The sequence below is a fragment of the Desmodus rotundus genome, chromosome 9, assembly GCF_022682495.2.
Source record: "Desmodus rotundus isolate HL8 chromosome 9, HLdesRot8A.1, whole genome shotgun sequence".
Taxonomy (NCBI): Eukaryota; Metazoa; Chordata; class Mammalia; order Chiroptera; family Phyllostomidae; genus Desmodus; species Desmodus rotundus.
In genome coordinates, this window is record NC_071395.1 from 16,220,757 (window position 1) to 16,237,864 (window position 17,108).

Consider the following 17,108-nt stretch of genomic DNA (forward strand, 5'->3'; position numbering starts at 1 on the left):
AGTTCTATGATGCTCTGGCTCAAGGACCTCAAAAATACTAGGGGATATGGAGCAGGGAAGAGATGTACGAATGAATGAGTTTTCCAGGTTTTCTCACATTCCTCCAGGATGGGAGAGACAAGGCTGCTGGAAGTGGAAAGGTCAGCAAGGACACAGACGAGCCACACAAGCTGGGACTTCTGGAAGTCAGGCTAGAAAGTTAATAGTGGGTGACCCACTGTCCCAGGGTTCCCAGAACTGAGGGGTTCCTGGGTCATGAGACCTTCAGAGAGCAAACTGGAAAAGTCCCTGAAAATCCGGGATGAGGTGGTCACCCCAGAACTCAAAATCATTTGGATTTTTGCTAAATCTAAGATTTGGGATATAAAGGAATTATATTAAAAAGGAAAGGACATTAGATTTTATTTAAAGTATTTTGCGAAAATACGTAAATATTAGAATGCCTTTGAATTTCTCTGGTCTGTTGGACCATACGTTTTGAATGTAATTTTGTTCAGAGACTAGGCCCCAGCTTTTGTTCTAGTTACCTACTGATGAAAGAAAACACATGAGTATTATTAATACCGCTGCCAGACATTTTTAGAAGACTTAATATGCCAGTGACAAATGGAAGTGCTTTACACAGATTATCACAAACTACTGTAACAATGACCCTCCTCGGTGACCACTATTCTTAGCCGAATTTTACCAATAAGGAAACAAAGGCACATGTTTTAGGCAACTTTTCTGAGAAGAAACCCTGACCCTGAGTTCCATATGGCAGACAATGAAAGGGGCCTCCACTCTGTGCCAGCAGCGTACAACTCGTTAGGGTATAGGCTAGCTGATCTTACAGTCCCAGTGAAATACTCACACATACGTCCACGCCCCTGGGTGCGCATAAAGAGGGAAGGGTTCCCTTGTCAGGTCGGGGACTCCGCTGTCCAGCTGACCTCCCCTTTGCGCAGTTAGCACTTATGGAGCGCTTCCTCTGTGTCGGCCACGGTTCGCTTGTGATCTCTTGCGGTGCTCACAGCTATCTTCTGAAGCAATTGTTGCAGGCTGTGTTCTGCAGAGGAGGAAGCAGGAGCACAAAGAGATGAAGTAACTAGGCAAGATCACAAGACTAGAGAGTTGTGAAGCCAAGATAGAAACCCAGGCAAGTTGGCTTTATGCATTTAATTACCTCAGTTCTTCACTGTAATGCATATGGCCTGCAAGAATGTTAAACTATGCTGACTAGTTAGTTAGCCTAATCTCCTCATTTTATTAATAGTAAACCAAAGACCCAGAGATTATGAGATGGGAAAACAGTAATATATATAGTTGGGAAATATGTATTATAATATACATATATAAATTATATATATTATATGTTATAAATATTATATTATATTATAAATATAAATATTATAAATAATATCATATATATGTAGAGAAAACAGTATATATATGTTTTATACTGTTTGTCTCTCTAGAAAAGAGACAAACAACTGGATTTAACCCCTATCTGCCATCTATTAACTATGTAATTTGTATAGATTATTAAATCTCTCTAAAGCTCGATTCCCTCATCCATAAAATGAGGATAATACTTACTTATTGGGGAGATTTCAGGATTAAATAAGACAATGAATATAAAGTATTTAGTAGATTTCCTTGCTTGTAGTAATGGATCTATAGAATTTCTACTAGATTATTATTGTTATAATTATTACCATAACTACCTACTAGTTATTACTATCACCTGCTCTTACTACTGCCGTGACTGTAAGCCTACCTCTACTGCATCATCATCATCACGCCAGACCATACAGCAGTCAATTGCAGGAGAAGCAGGCTTAAAATCGGGCTAACTTGCCATGATGACCTATTTTCTTCCTTATCATAGAAACAACATTAAAACCCCACCAGAGAAAGCATTTAATAAAGACCTTTGGAATCCAATAGGTTATCTAATGTGGCCACAAAGTTGCAGATAAGAATGTACAAAAATTTAAATGGGATGGAGCACAAAGAAGCAAACCCAATGCCATGGAATCTTGGGCACTAGTGATGTTTCTTTAGCATAACTTCCAAGTTAAATATAAATCCAGTATTCATATTGGGTTGGGTTTCTTTTTGTATTTCTTCTGGCTTCTGTATGTGCACTGTGAACACAGGGGATCTGAGATTCGAGAGTGAAAACAGAGGGTCCACAGCCACCCCCTGACAGGGAGCCAATTTTGTGGAGCTATGTTTCCGTAAGAGTTGACAAAATAACAGACGAAGTGCAATTTCAGCTTTGTGATCGCTAACATGGCGTTGCAGAAGCCCCCTTGCCTCCTCCTCCTTTTCACATGATGAAATGTTATTAACATATGTTCATATGAATAAACATTTCTCAATAGGGGCACATGGAAGAACAGGTTACAACACTCACAAAGCATTTCACAAAGAAATTTTGATTACACTATTTTAAGTTGAAATTAAAAAAATAAAATTATTCATAATCCTACAATGTGAGATAACTATTGTTAATACTTTGTTATTTGTATTTTCTGATTTTTTCTAAGCAAATAAAAATTCATACCTAGGTAAAAATAAGCAAACTTTTTTAAAAAATATATTAAACTAAACCTTTTCCACACAGCAAAATATAATTACTACTTTCCCATATATACAAAGTCTGTCCAGAAAGTATCCAGCCATTTACTATGAAGAATAGAGACATTTATTGAAGAAGATACAAGATACAAGAAACATTGTACATAGGACAATGATGCCTCAGTATTCTTCAAGGTGGGCACCTTGGGACCTCACACAGTTTTCCCAACTGCCATCAGCTGCCCCACCACATTTTCCTGAATCTCATTGACGGTCTGAAATCTTTTCCCTTTCAAAGGTAATTTTAGTTTTGGGAAAAGCCAGAAGTTGCAAGATGCCAAATCTGGGCTAGAGAGGGGCCAAGTCACCTGGGTCATTTCATGTTTTGCCAAAAAACTGCACAAGACATGATGCATGAGTGGGCATGTTGTTGTGATGAAGCTGCCCATCACCAGTTGCCCATAGCTACAGCCTTCTGAATCATCCGCATAGTTTCCGCAGAGGAATGTTCAAGCATGACACAAAATTTCATGCAAATTCATTGCTCTGCTCACTCAGTCATTTCAAATGCAATGGCCACACAGTACACATGCTCACTCGATGGTCTACCACCCCCACTGCCTAAAACAGTGAAGTCGTCCTTGCTCACACATGCACATTCTGGTCCACTCTCCTTGGCTGCCAGGTTACATCAATGTCGCACAAATGGTTCTCATTATATGAACAATGGCTGGACCTTTTCCAGACAGACCTCTGTATGTTACATAAATTAATCATATTCCACATCACTGTGTTAAGTAGTTGCCTGACATCCCGGTATGTCAACGCACCATACGTTGCCAGTCAATCGCTGTTCATGGATTCTTGGGTTGTTTACAATTTCTTGCTGTTATGAACAATTTGTTTTTATAAACATCCTTGTTTGTACACCTTGGCACACTTGTCAAAGTATTTCCTTAGATATAAAAAATTTCTAGAAGTGGAATTTCCTAATCAAAGACTGAATATTTGAAGGCTTCTTAATATATAGTTTGCAGTAAGTACTATGCATGTATTTATTTATAATATGTACGTACAGAGTACAGAGCCAGCGCGCTTATCTGCACTCCCGGCAGTGGATATAACTGAGCCTGCCCCACTGCCTTTTCCAGCTGATCCAGCCTGCGGCTTGCCTGGGTGGCCATGGTGTCCAACAGAGAGTCCAGGAAGACCCTCTCATGGGTGCTGCCTTTGTGACACAGGGGAGGACGAGAAACAATACCCAGCTGCTGGGAGGACTTCCTGCCCCAGCAGCTGGCTAACAGCTGCTGGCAACCCCAGTGTACTGCGATGTCATACACTATCAAAGGAAAACACCATTGAAAAACAACAAGACCATCGAGCACTGCTAGACACCAGCACTGAGAAAAGTTTTGATTTTTAAGTGCTATCAGTTTTGCCTTAACAAGTTAAACAGAAAAAAGGACTGGTCACATTCACCAAGTAAGAATACTTTTCCTCCGGAAAAAAAAAAACTAGGAGAAACAAAAGAGGAAAGAGCATCATTTACAGATTTGTAAAATCTGCTACACATTTCCTGGCCAGATAGGGTAGAATATTAGAATGCCCCAGGCTGGGGGAGGTGGGAGGCAGGGGAGTGGTAGAAGAAACCTTTCTCTTGTGCCTGGGTAATATTTTCAATCATTTCCTACTGGAAGATTTAAAAACTAAAACCTAAATGTCTCAGTGGATTATAAGCAAGAGCAAAGATCAAAACGAGATAGAACAGCTCTTCCTCGTGAGGCTAGCTTTGCACCGAAGGGAGCTACTTCCTGCAGAAAGGGAAGTACCGGGACAAGTGGGAGACACTGGACATGTGTGTGCCATGGGCAAGCATGCCAGTTAGGAGGGGGCAATGAAATGCAATTCACACTTGAACAAACTAATAAATAAAGTACTTTCTTCTACCTCATAGGGCATGAGAGAACTATTTTACAAATAGTTGCCAGGTGCTTACAACTGACTTTCTCAATAGCCACTCAGCTCATCCTATGACCAATTACCCCATTTCCAATGGGGAAACTGAGACATGCAGAGATTTTTTTTTAAAAAATATTTGCCCAAGATAATACAACTACTAAGTGGAAGAGCTAAGATTCAGACCTAGGGAGCTTGGCTCTAAAAATCTACGCTCTTGGCCACATTGGTATGCCAGCTCTTGGGGCACAGTTACAGAGACGGGGTAGCACTGAAGCCCCACAGTTAGTTACCTCCTAGTAGCAGATCTAAGAGACCAAATGGCGCTTACTTTCTGTAAGCCTCAGGGTCCTCAAATAGGTGAATCTGGTTCTTGGCTCTCTCCTCATCCTTCCCCTCCAGCCTGCCTCCCGCACCCACCCGAATGCAGAGCTCAGCCTACCTGGAGTTCCCCATCCCTGCCCCTCCCCACTTCCACTGAGTTTCAACCTGAATTTTTACTCACTACCCACGCAATTTTAATTGTCACTAAAATGTGATCATCATGCCCCTAGAATCCTTTGCTATAAAGACAATGAAACACTAAATCTCATTTTTCTGAACATTTTGTAGGGGAAACAAAAGAGGGAGGGGAAAAACATTGCATCCACAAAGAAAAGTACTTTCAAACTCCCTGTAAGTATCCCCATTGGTCCCTCGTCTCCAGGCTGCCAAGTGGGGAAAGGCTCTTTCAGTCCCTTCTCCTCCTTTCAGTTCCCAGAATTCTCCAGTTCAGAAGAATTGTCATCTCTTCTGAATTTCCACCTGGGGATTTCTAAAATAAGATCTTTAAGATCTCACCTCTTTCTTTTAAGTTGTAAATGACTTATTTATTTATAAATAAATAACCGTAATGCTCCAATGAGGTGGCGGGTGTGAAACTCCCTTATAAAAATGGAGTGACACATTAACAAGAGGTTTCGTTAATACTGCCCCTGGAAAGATGGTACAAGGTGAGTAACTGAAAAAATGAACTTATCTGAACTTGTGACAGCAGGTGTGCAATGAGGAATCCGAGGGAGCATTTCTACACATTGCTGATTGACGTCAGCCGCAAACCACGCGTTGGCAGTTGGTTACATCAGAGACTATGCAGAGCTTATGAGACAGTTTACAGATCTGACCTGAAGCAACTCTCTTAAAAGTGCAAACAGACCCCGCCCTCCCAGTTTGTCATTCAGCTCTACTTTACAAAAGTCTCAAATGTATATTCTATTCCCGCTATCTCCATCTTTATCTCCACACCCAGTTGCTCCTCCTCACCTTGGAATCTGGATTCTCTCTCTCTCCCTGATGCTACCATGGAATGGTTCACAGAGACCTCCTGTTGGGAAATGCAATGGACATGTCACCTCTCATCCTCCTGGCCTACCCGACTGCGTTTAACACGTTTAAGGTAACTAGGGAAGAGTTTCAAGCAAGAAGATTCTTACTCAAAAGCAGACAATATGAATTAATCTGTCCAATGGTCTGTCTTTCTAAGTTATATAAGAAATATATTTTAACTACCTGCTTCACTGACTCAGGCAGCACCATAACATGAAAGTACAGCTAGTGTTTGAAAAATTCTACCGAGTCATGCAGCTCATGTATGAAAGAAAATTGATAGAGGTCTCCTGAAATTTGACAGTAATCCTAAAAACTTTCATGACATTGCCAGGGGCAAGTTATAAAGCAAAAACAAATTTTTCTACATTATTAATAACAAAAAATAAATTTCAATCCACTAGTCAGAGAAAAGACTGAATTACCTTTGCATTCTCTCCATGAAAAATAGTATAAAATTACTGTCTTAGGCAGAGTTGATGAGAAAGTATGTAGCCAAAAAATGTAAGAGAAAACAGTAATATGAAAATGTGCAGGGCAGTATATTAATTAAAAAATTACACTATTTTTCTGGATTTATATGTGTGGTATTTCTCAGATTTTATTAACTTATACTTTCTTATGATTTACTATTTATAATAAATATTGACTTTTTAATGGAATGCATTTGCAATTTTGTATTCTTTTTTAAGGAGGGTGTCCCATAATTGTATAAGTTCCAGGTCCACCCAAACCTGCATCCCATTAGTTACACACTAGCTCTTCTATCATAGGAATGCAAACTATTAACTCAAGCACTTTTTTGGGTAACGAAAATGAGGTATCATTATTGATATCTCATTGAATGACAGTAGTTCCTCTCATTTTTCCCATCTTCCTAAGCCCCCTCCCATTTCTCTGGCTCTGAGTACACTCACAACTGTACTACATGGTGATAATGTAGGATAAATAGATAATATCTCTGCCTTAAGTGGATTCAGACCTAATGAGGGGAACAAGACATGAACACTAATAACTAGGTAGTAACTTTTCACTGCTCTAAAGAGTTAAGAGCACAGGATGGGGAGAGACTGGTTCCACCCTGGGAATTCAAGTAAAGTGTCACAAGAAAGGTAACAGCTGACCTGGGCATGAAAGGATGGGGAAGGAAGCCTGCTGGAGAAGGGAGACGGTGCCCCACAGGGAAATATGCAGGTTAACTTATGTGAGCAGAGCATCAAAGCATTCTAAAGAACACAGTGAGATGTGCCGTGCTGGATACAAGGCTCAGAGAAACAAACACAAACAAGCCACTACCAAAAAGACAAGCATCACTAGCTTTCCAGAAGAATTCATAAGTGATAAGCATATACATGGCATCCTCTTATATGCCAAACGTTTATAAACCTTGGAAATTCGTAGTTTCAAGCTCTGGGATCGGGGAGGCCCGGGCACTGAGTTCTCCAACACTTACGAGCATTGTCACTTGGGACATCTGTGCACTTTTTCAAAGCCTGTTTTCTCATTGGTGAAGTGATCATATTAGTGCTCCCACCAAAAATTTGTCATGAGCATTAGGCCAATTACGTGTGGCATAAATCATCTGTTATCATTAGGTGACACTCACCTACCCAGATGGCTCTAGCTGTAAAGATAAATGCGCACTGCACATCTCTGTGTTACACTAAGGATTAACTTGGGCAAAGGCAGCACCTGCACCTGTTGCCAAAACAATCAAGCCGGAAGCAGGGAAGTCGCCCATCGCCACAGCATTCCTCGGAATTCCAGAAATGCTCTCACATCCTCTCTCACATTCCTTTAAGCACAGACCAGTTTTAAACAAACAGCCGAAGCACACCAGGTCAGAAATGTACATACAGGGGACAAAGGCCAAAAATCAAATCCCAGTGAAAAATAACCCTCTTGGGAAGAAATAGGCCACGTATTCTGTGGAAGATGTGATTCAGAATATACTCCTGAAAAGTCAAGGTGTCCAAACTTTTAGCCTTGGGAGGAATATCTGCAGGCTGAGCCACTTCTCATGCCTTGGAGAGAGATGTTAAAAAACTGTTGATTTTTTACTGTATTTTTCCACTACTATGTATCCCCCATAGCCTCTTCCACACCTGAAGGAATAATGGCTTGATCCTTTCCAGCGTTAATAAAATCGACTGCTTCTTTAATAGTAAAATGTGTGCATTTTTAAGGAGGGACATCAACCTCTTGGATTTAGTCAAAGACAAGTATAGAGCAGTGAGCTGTGTTACAGTTCAGCCCGGTAGGCCGTTAAATCTGTCCCTGTAGAATTAGAAGGTAAAATGCAGTTCTAAAGACACTAGAGACGGGCAGCTGATGGCACATCTGTTCCCACAGCAGACTAGTCTCCTGATTTTTGTGGCTAAGGATTCTGAAACTGTCCATATTTGCAAATTGGCTCTGATAGTGATTTGTGCATACAGGTTGGTTTTGTTTAGGCTTTTTAGGGGGGGTTGTGGTAGTACTATGGTACTACAATAGGTTCATAACCTGGACCCTGAGGTACACGCCAATGTCTTAGGCATGCAACAATTTCCCCTGAGCAAAGAAATACAAGAATGGGTGCTGTCAATCAGACCGACTCCCTGCTGGGTGTCACACGAGACTGTGTCAATGTGGGGCACCTTGGAACGTCATCATCCCCTGACTTTTTTGTAACTACTGTGTGTCGTGTCAGAAGACTGGAACAATGCTGACCATTCCTTTCTTACAAGACAAATGATGGGTCATGGAAAGAGAGGACCAAATCACTTCTTGAGGGAGGATTTTCACAAAAGGAGGGTTGTATCATTTCACTGGAATGAGGCACCTTTTGGGACCTGCTTATGTGACACTGAACAATAAGCAGCAGTCACGAGATGACCACACAGGGCATTGGGCAGCCCTGCAGCTGTGCTTACATACATAGTCACAACTTCCTAAGACAACATGTGCTGATGGACTTATGGCTTGTTATTACCAACTGAATGATTTAACCCGGCTGTCTGAGAGCAAGTGCTCACAGAACATCTTCAGAGGAAGTATTACAAAAAGGACCATTTTTGTGGCCCATCCAAGGATCATTATATGGTGACATTAGGCTAAAACTTAACTTAAGGCAGCAATAGTTTGAGGTGAAAAAAATTATGTTAAAAACTTTTCCTTTGTGAGGGGATTCATAGGAAATGTTGCTGATAACAGTTGTCACGGGGTTCCAGCCAGCCACACATCTTCAGTCTTATGTTTTCTCCCGATTGCAGTTCTCAGGAAGAAGTCCCAAATAGATGTTTTATTGAGGGAACTGTGAAGGCTTCCTATTATTCCCACATCTGCCTTGCTCATGGCTACACTTCCCCTGTCATGTTTGAATGAGGAGCGGGGACTTGCCTTAATTTGCTGGTAGTGGTGACACCTGGCAACCTGCCTTTGTCCTATCAGTCTGTCTCAGTGTCTCCGTCAGATCCAGGTGTACCAACTGTCTGTTGGATGCTGTCTTTATCTTAGGAGAGAAACTTAGGTCTGATGGTATTAACACTTACAGTAGTGTTCCCTAACTCTCCCAAGTCATGGCACTAGAGGAAATGAGTGTGTTTACACAGTACTGCAGGAAACAAATAAGGCAGTGTGGTCCAGAAGGAACCGGCTGGGGGAGCAGAGAAAAGTGGGGAGCAGTCCCGGCACCTGCGGTCATGTCCCTCCAGACAGTATCTACAAACCCAAGAGCCCAGCCCTGCACCTGCCAGGGAGAGGTCACCTTCGGCAGTATAGGTGTTTCAACAGCTCCTTCGGGAATATAAGATCCTGAAGTCTTCATGGTAGGGGACTAGGAGTCAGTATGATTTACTAAAAGGTAATAATATTCTTCTATTGCTAATTATATTTTACCCATTATTTAAATAGTTTTGGCTACTATGAAAACATCTTAATAACAAACCATTTACTTATAGCCTTCTTTTCATTTCCCAATTCTCTAAAGTCTTGGCATGAATGGAGTGGAATGTACATGGGTTTTAAAGTAAAACAGACCTCCTAGGAGTCCTGGTATGCACCCATAGGGCCTTAGACAGAGGTCACTCTGTCTGAGCCTCAGCTCTCCTGCATAAACAGGAAAATAATATCTACTTCAAAAGAGAGTTATGATTTTTAAAAAGTTTGAAAAGCTGGTGGCACAGAGAAATAGGTGCTTATTAAATATTAGTTCACTTCCTCACCATGGGAGAGAATTATTATCAGAAGTTAACCCCCCACCTGTCATCTTAGTTTCTTCCTTTGTCCTCTACCATCTCCCCTCTGTCACTAGCCTCTCCTCCTTGCCTTGTTTCCTATTTCTATAGTGCCTGCTGTATCCTTTCTTCTGTTCTTACTTTCTTCTCTCTTAATACTGGGGCAATGAGGGAGAAAAGAGAGTTTGGGTAGGAATCAACAAGTAATACGGTCATTAATTCAATTCAACTCCCAGGTTTTGTAAGGTACTGCCCTAATCATTTCCAGCAATGATAAAAAAGGAAAAGAAGTCATTTCTATCAGGCAATTACTGAGCTCCAGGCCTGTGCTGCCTCATCTCTCGGCCTCCATCGGTAGCTACACTTTGGATCAGTGGCTCTCAGCCCTCACACCGCTTTGCCGTACCAGGAAATGCCAGCACAGACCCATCAGTAGGAACAGCCTGTGGAAGTAGTGAGTCTTGGTGAGAGAAAGAAGACCAGATGGTGGGTGTTCAAGTTATATTTTCATATAATACAAGTACCTGAGAAAACAAAATTCAGCTATGGTATGAATTCACAAATCAGATACAAACCTATTGTTCCAGATCTTAAAAAAAAAAAAAAAGTCAAGGCAAACCTAAAATAAACTTAAAAGAAAGATACTAGATATTTACATCTCCTTTCTCGTATATTTGTTTCATTTTCCTTCATTATTATCTGTGATACAGGGAAAACACAGAAGGTATTTAAAGTGTGCAGATGTTCTCTGAGTCCTTCTAGCCTAATTACCCAAAAAAGCAAAGAGAAAAAGCTGACTAGGACAGCGTGGTGGAGACAGCAAGAATCGTCATACCAACAACATTTCCAAGATCGGGTGATTTCTACAAAGAATCTGCAGTCTGGACCCCATCTTCTACCACTTTTCGAAATGCTTCCTCTATTAGTTCAGATACCATGACCTTCGCTGAAAACAGCAGGCAGCGTACCATCTTAGCAAGCTCGTAAACAAAAATGTCAAATGCATTGGAAAGGCAATGACACTAACCATCTGACACTGCCACTGATATTAAGCCAGCGTAGAAGTTGGAAGCCAGATGAGTCATTTTCGTAGTCATCTCAGTAACAGCTTTGTCCAAAGGCACTACTGTAGTCTTAAAATAATAATTACTGTTGTTATTTTCCATGATGCCATCACTGGTGAGCCATGTGAGCAAAAGCATTTCTGAAGAGGTTGGGGGGTTCCCAACCATATTGATGAAATTTCAGTAAATTTGCCTATGAGATATGAGTCATTCTGTAAAGATACAGCAGTAATAAGACCCACAGTCAAGAAGCATAATACTGTCAAAAACTCCAATTTTATTTATTCTTGCTAAAAAAAAATAGGATCTGACAGATCTATTGTCATTTCATAAATAAAAAGTAACATGTGTGCACTTCATAAAATTATATTAATTTCTATATTACTATCTTTCCAATGGACCTATATTGGAAATTTCTGGCTCATTTATAGTTTTATGGTAATAAGCTTAAATATGATTCTGCAGAGTATTGTTTTAACAAGAATTGGTTTGGGTGGAGGCAGAAGAGCTGGCCTAGTTGCACGATGATGAGGAATACCATTTACATAAAAGTCCACATGAAAACTGATCCCTGGAGTAGGGCAGCAAGGTGGCCCTGGATGAAAAGAGGCAGAAAGAAGAGAGGAGAAAAAAAGAAGATAGTGTGAATTATTAAAGAATTACTCTTCTAGGTAAATTTTAACCTATAAAATGTTTGATCATGAGGGGTTTAGAAAACAAATACCTTTACAATGAAAGTTATTGATCCATCAATTTAAAAAGCAGGAGAGAGAAAGAAAGAGAGAGAATGGGAACTAGAAGTAATAAACAGATGTTAAATCTGCCTAGTTACACTCTAGGTTCCTCTATCAATTAGAATAATAAAAGCTTCTGTTCTCCCTAATACTGTAGAAATTCTAGAAATTCAGGGTGTCCAAACTTTTGGTGTCTCTGGGCCACACTGGAAGAAGAACTGTCTTGGGCCATTGTGATTTTTTGATTACATGATATTGCAATGTGTACTCATAAAAAAAAAATCTCATAACGTTTTAAGTACATTTACAATTTCGTGTTGGGCTGCATTCACAGCCATCCTGGGCCACATGCAGCCCATAGGCTGGACATCACTGGTAGATCAAACATACTCAACAGGAGACAAAGCCCTAACTAAATAACACTCACCAAAGTTATCAGCAAAATGGGCAGAAACTAAAGGAAGAGGAAATACTAGAGAAATGTTGGTTAGAGAAGGAAGAAGGGATTGGGACAAAAATATATTGAGTTTGATGTTGTAAAAAGCAGAAACAGTAAAGGATTCAGAAGAAGGATGAGGGAAAACATAAGGAGACAAGTTTTCTGAGGGAAGCAGAGTTAAGGAGTCCACTCTACACACAGCACATCCTCATGCCTCCGAAGCAAAGAAAAGCGTTTGCTCGGCTGCCTCAACAGCAGCAGCGGGATACTTCCCATACTTACTCCATGTGCTGCAGTAGTAAACACCACTCCTAGATGACTTTACATCGTCCTTCCAGCGCCCTTGTGAACAACCTCCTATATTATGCTCATTTTTACAGATGAAAAAGATCAAGTCTCAGAAAGTTGGAGTAACATTTACAACTTTTCATTCAGCATTTAAATTCTGCACCCACCCACACACTCAAACTCTGAAACATTAAAATCAACCTCCATCTTGCCTGATTCAGGCTGATGGAATGCGGGCTCCCACCTGCAGAGCAGCATTAGCAGACCAGCTTTTACGGGATGATGCACTTTCCTATCTGTTTCATTGACAATCATTTTGCAGTTTTATATTGCAAAACCTCCCCATGTCAGTGACCCAGACCATTAACAGATCAATGTTAAATGTTTCTCTTTAATGAAACATAATGAATAACAATAAAACTTCTCCATGAGTAACAGGACACTATTTCAGCTGACTTCAGTAGGCCATCATTTGAATAGATCCCTTTAATGTGGTAGCCGAGTTATTTACTCATGAGTGACTCAAAGAAATTCTTCATTTTTGTATAGAAATGTACAGAAAAATATAACTGGATGAGATAGAGAAAGTTTATGACTTATTAGTAATCGCATTGATAGACACATTCACACACATTAATTCTTTGTTTCTGGAATAAACACTTGGATTTCAAACAACTTCTTAAAATATTTTTGTCATTCTGTTTTGATGATGCCTAGCCCAAATGCTGATGTTTGAGACTCTGATTCCTCTGAACACAATTAGATTTCTTGGGTGATCTAAACTAATTGATCAAATCATAGTTTTGAATTATGGAGCTTCAAAGTCTGTGTCAGAAAGTAGAGGTACTTGTTCAAAAAAACCGAAAGCGCTAGTCACAGTTCAAAGTGATAGTATATTCAGATTCATATTTTGGCAAGACTACGTACATATTCACCAATTCCATTTTATTTTTCTCAGAAAAGAAGAATACAGCTCAGTGTTTCTTATAGCTGGGTTAGGTACAGGTGACCAGGTTTCAGCCACTGACATGTAGAGGGAGCAATCTGTCCCTTTCATGCCTGTTTTATAAAAATCCAATGCATGACCATCCATGACGGCAACCATGGAGACCATGTGTTGAAGATGGCAGCAGAACAAGATGAACAGCAACGTCAACTGCCACGGACAGTGATGTGAGAAGCAAACCTTTATTATCTAAGCCACTGAGATCCCAGAGCTCGTTTATGACGCTCCATAACTCAGCCCAACCTGACCAAACAGGAAAGTGGGCCCGGCAATGGGGACTAGTAGTATAAAACTTTTAAGATACGGCAGTGCATCAGACAGCAAAGAAGCTGGTATCACCGGCTGGAAATATGGTGGTCTAAGTTGTGCGGTGGAAAAACATTTTGTGAAATTGTTATCAAAGATAACTCGATAGGCAGACTATAGCCTATTACATCAGAAACGCTAGAGGAAGGGGGAGGAAAGGATCACACCGTTAGTGTACACAGAGCTGGCTCATTTGGCCAGGCATTCCAAGAAAGATAAGCTCAGGGAAGAGCTGGCTGGTTTGCAACACTCTGCAATACTATTTATCTCAGGGGTCACACTTCACTGAAATAACAATACTTCCAAATTTCCACAGGGCTATTACGTATTTGACATTAAGGACTATCACTGTCTACCTTAAACCCAATAGCCAAACGTCATCCGCTGCTCTATTTTTAAGCCAGGCCTGTTCAGATTGGGTGGTGGAAGGGCAAAGGCAGGGAGTGGGTGGAGAGAAAGGAATTAATATAACCATTACTCCAGGCCTTCAGAAAATCCTGAGTGAGTAGGTTACAGACTGTTTATGCTCTAGTTAAGAATGCAGTCTCTTTTTTAATAGCATTTTTGGCCTCTCCTAAATTTCAAAGAAATGCTTTTGAAAGGTTAGTGAATTTTCACATCTAGAAAGAAAATAAAAAAGGCCATTCTCTTACCACTTTCTTCAGAAGGCAGAAAGAATACCAATTCAAACGCTGTATTCAAATTCCCTTGAAAGACTATAATCTGGGGCGGGGGCAGTGGGAGAGAATGGTCTGGTATTCATTTTAGCCAAACTTAATGTTCTACTTCGGGAGGCCACGCGTGATAGTCATTGTTTAGCATCATTCCACTTAGGCCTCAAAAATGTCCATAAAAGAAACCTGATGGGGAATTTATGTGCCTCACATTATGCCAAAGCTCTGAAAAGAGTCAGCTCGGATTTGGTGACCAGTAAGGTTTCCTTCTTGTCCAAGGAGGAATAGCTGCGGCCACCATCTGGACCACATGGGGAGCAATGAGAACCTAGTCAGGGGCAGAGCCAGACAAACCATGCAGGTGTCACCCGGCAAGGCTAGAAGCCAGAAGGGTGTGAAATGGCCATGGGCCAGTCCTCAGCAGCCTTCCAACCCAGAGGAAAACTTAATGAGTTAACGGGGTGGGACACCCACCAAAATAAGAATCAGGAGATTGTGGCTCGAAAGTGAATTCTTCCACTGACCAGGTATGGGACTTTGAGACAAGTCATGCCTCCACTTTGGACTAGTCTCCTCTTCTATGAGATGAAGACTTTGGGCTTAATTACGGATTGTCAATTCAAAGCGCCGACAGGGGTCCAGCAGTGGTGGAATGGGAGATCCCCACGGACTGCGGAGCTGGCTGGGTGGAGAGCATGCGCCTGCCAGCGGGATGGCTGCCACTCAACTCCAGCTGACGACGACGTCCAGGAACACAGGCGCAGTGTTGCCAAACTTCCAATTGTTTCAAGAGAAGCTAAAATCCAGGGATTTGTATGGAAACTCCTTCAATTTATAAATGTTCACACTTAATTCTATTTTTTAAAGCACACTATTGCCCACACAAAAACTATCTGCTGGCCTGGTGCAGCCTGGGGACCACATTTGTCATAACTGTCTCTGAACTAAAAACCTTCTAAGTCCGCTTTCGTATGTGAAGATAAATGTAAACTAACTGCCTGATAAATGACATTGTATCTGTTCTATCTTGTGATGTCTTTCTTCTCTCATTTTTTAAAATGCTTTGGAATAAACTCCCACACAACGTGCTTGGGCCCTGGAGTTTTGGCTTCCTCCCCGCTCTGCTGACACTCAGTATTGTCCACGACTTCCTGGCCACAGATTCCAATGGGAATTGCCTTGCCTTCATTCTTCGCCAATTTGCATTAAGGCAGACTGTTAACTCCTCTTCTTAAAAGCCAGCCTCTTCTGGTTTTTCACATGCTTCTAATAACCGTGTCCCAGATCCTTCTGTTGTCTCCTCTTTTCCTTACACTTCCCAAATGTGCTGTTCCCAGAGACTCGGTCCCCAGCCCTCTATTGCTCTCTTTCAGTTCTTACCCCGAGAGCTCAGCTGTAACTTCAGCTTCAGCATCACGAGATTCGTTCACGTGTGCAAACCTCCCCTCGACTGAGGAGCTCCAACTCTCCATTTCCAATGGACATTTGAACATTTCTACTTGAGCTGTGCAGCCCATTCCTCTCATTTAACATGTTCCAAATTTATTATTTTCTCCAAAACGTCTACCTGTGTTCCTCTTGCTACTAATTTCTCCCTCCAGTTACTCTGAGCTGAAATCTTCATTATCTTTGACTCGCCTCAGTCACCTCCACATTCAGTCACCTATTCACAGTATGGAGAACACTCATCTCTCCCTGGCTGAGGAAGGCCCCGCGCTTCCCATTCATGGCTGCATGTACCACGTCCATCCTTCCTGCTCCAATCACGGTGGTTCTGCCACCAAGTCATCCCCTGCATCATGTGATATCCTCATCTCCACTGCCTCACAGGAACACCAGCTTACTGCATCTGGAGTTCGAAGTCCACTGTTTGGTATTTAGCCCTCTTCCCAGCCTCTGCACACAGAACACCTTCTGTTCCAGCCAAACTGACCTCATCATTGTTCCCCAAAGACTACATTTTGTTCATGTTTGGCTTGACCTCACCTGTAATGTCTACTTACTGATTCTTTAAGGTTCAGATCAACTTGCATCTTCAAAAAACTTTCTGAATTACCGAAGTCAAAGTGACCTCTTACTTAAGAGTGCCTGGCCTATTCTAGGCCCTTCAATATAAATTTCACATAGATTTGAGTGCCAGCTTTTCAAGCACCCATCCCAAGCACCCACCAAAGCCAAACCACTCGGTTGGGATTTGTATTGCTATTTCTTTACATTTTAGATCACTCTTCAGTATTTTTTCCTTTTTCTTTTTTACTTTCTTTCTTTTTTTTTTTTTAATCTGACTAGGCTTTATACTGCATGCCACAGGTTTAATTTGCTTTTTTTTTTTTTTTCTGGTTTCCAAAGATGAAAATTTTGAATGCCAATGCTAAACTTCTTGTTTTCAATGTAAGAATTTAATGCTATAAACTTCCTTTTATGTATTTCCTTTTATCATTTTATGCACTTACATGCATCCCCAATTTTTAGTGTGACATTTTCCTATTCATTC

At 41.1% G+C, this 17,108-nt stretch overlaps 1 long non-coding RNA gene across 2 annotated transcripts in view; it reads right to left on the reverse strand.

Moving 5' to 3' along the window:
- LOC112312674 (uncharacterized) overlaps nucleotides 1-17,108 on the reverse strand; it is a 251,719-nt gene that overhangs the window by 11,741 nt on the left and 222,870 nt on the right. For both annotated transcript variants that reach the window (XR_006656660.2, XR_008425222.1), the window contains one exon: nucleotides 854-1,048. This is a non-coding gene — a long non-coding RNA (uncharacterized lncRNA). The remainder of the gene's footprint in view (nucleotides 1-853; nucleotides 1,049-17,108) is intronic.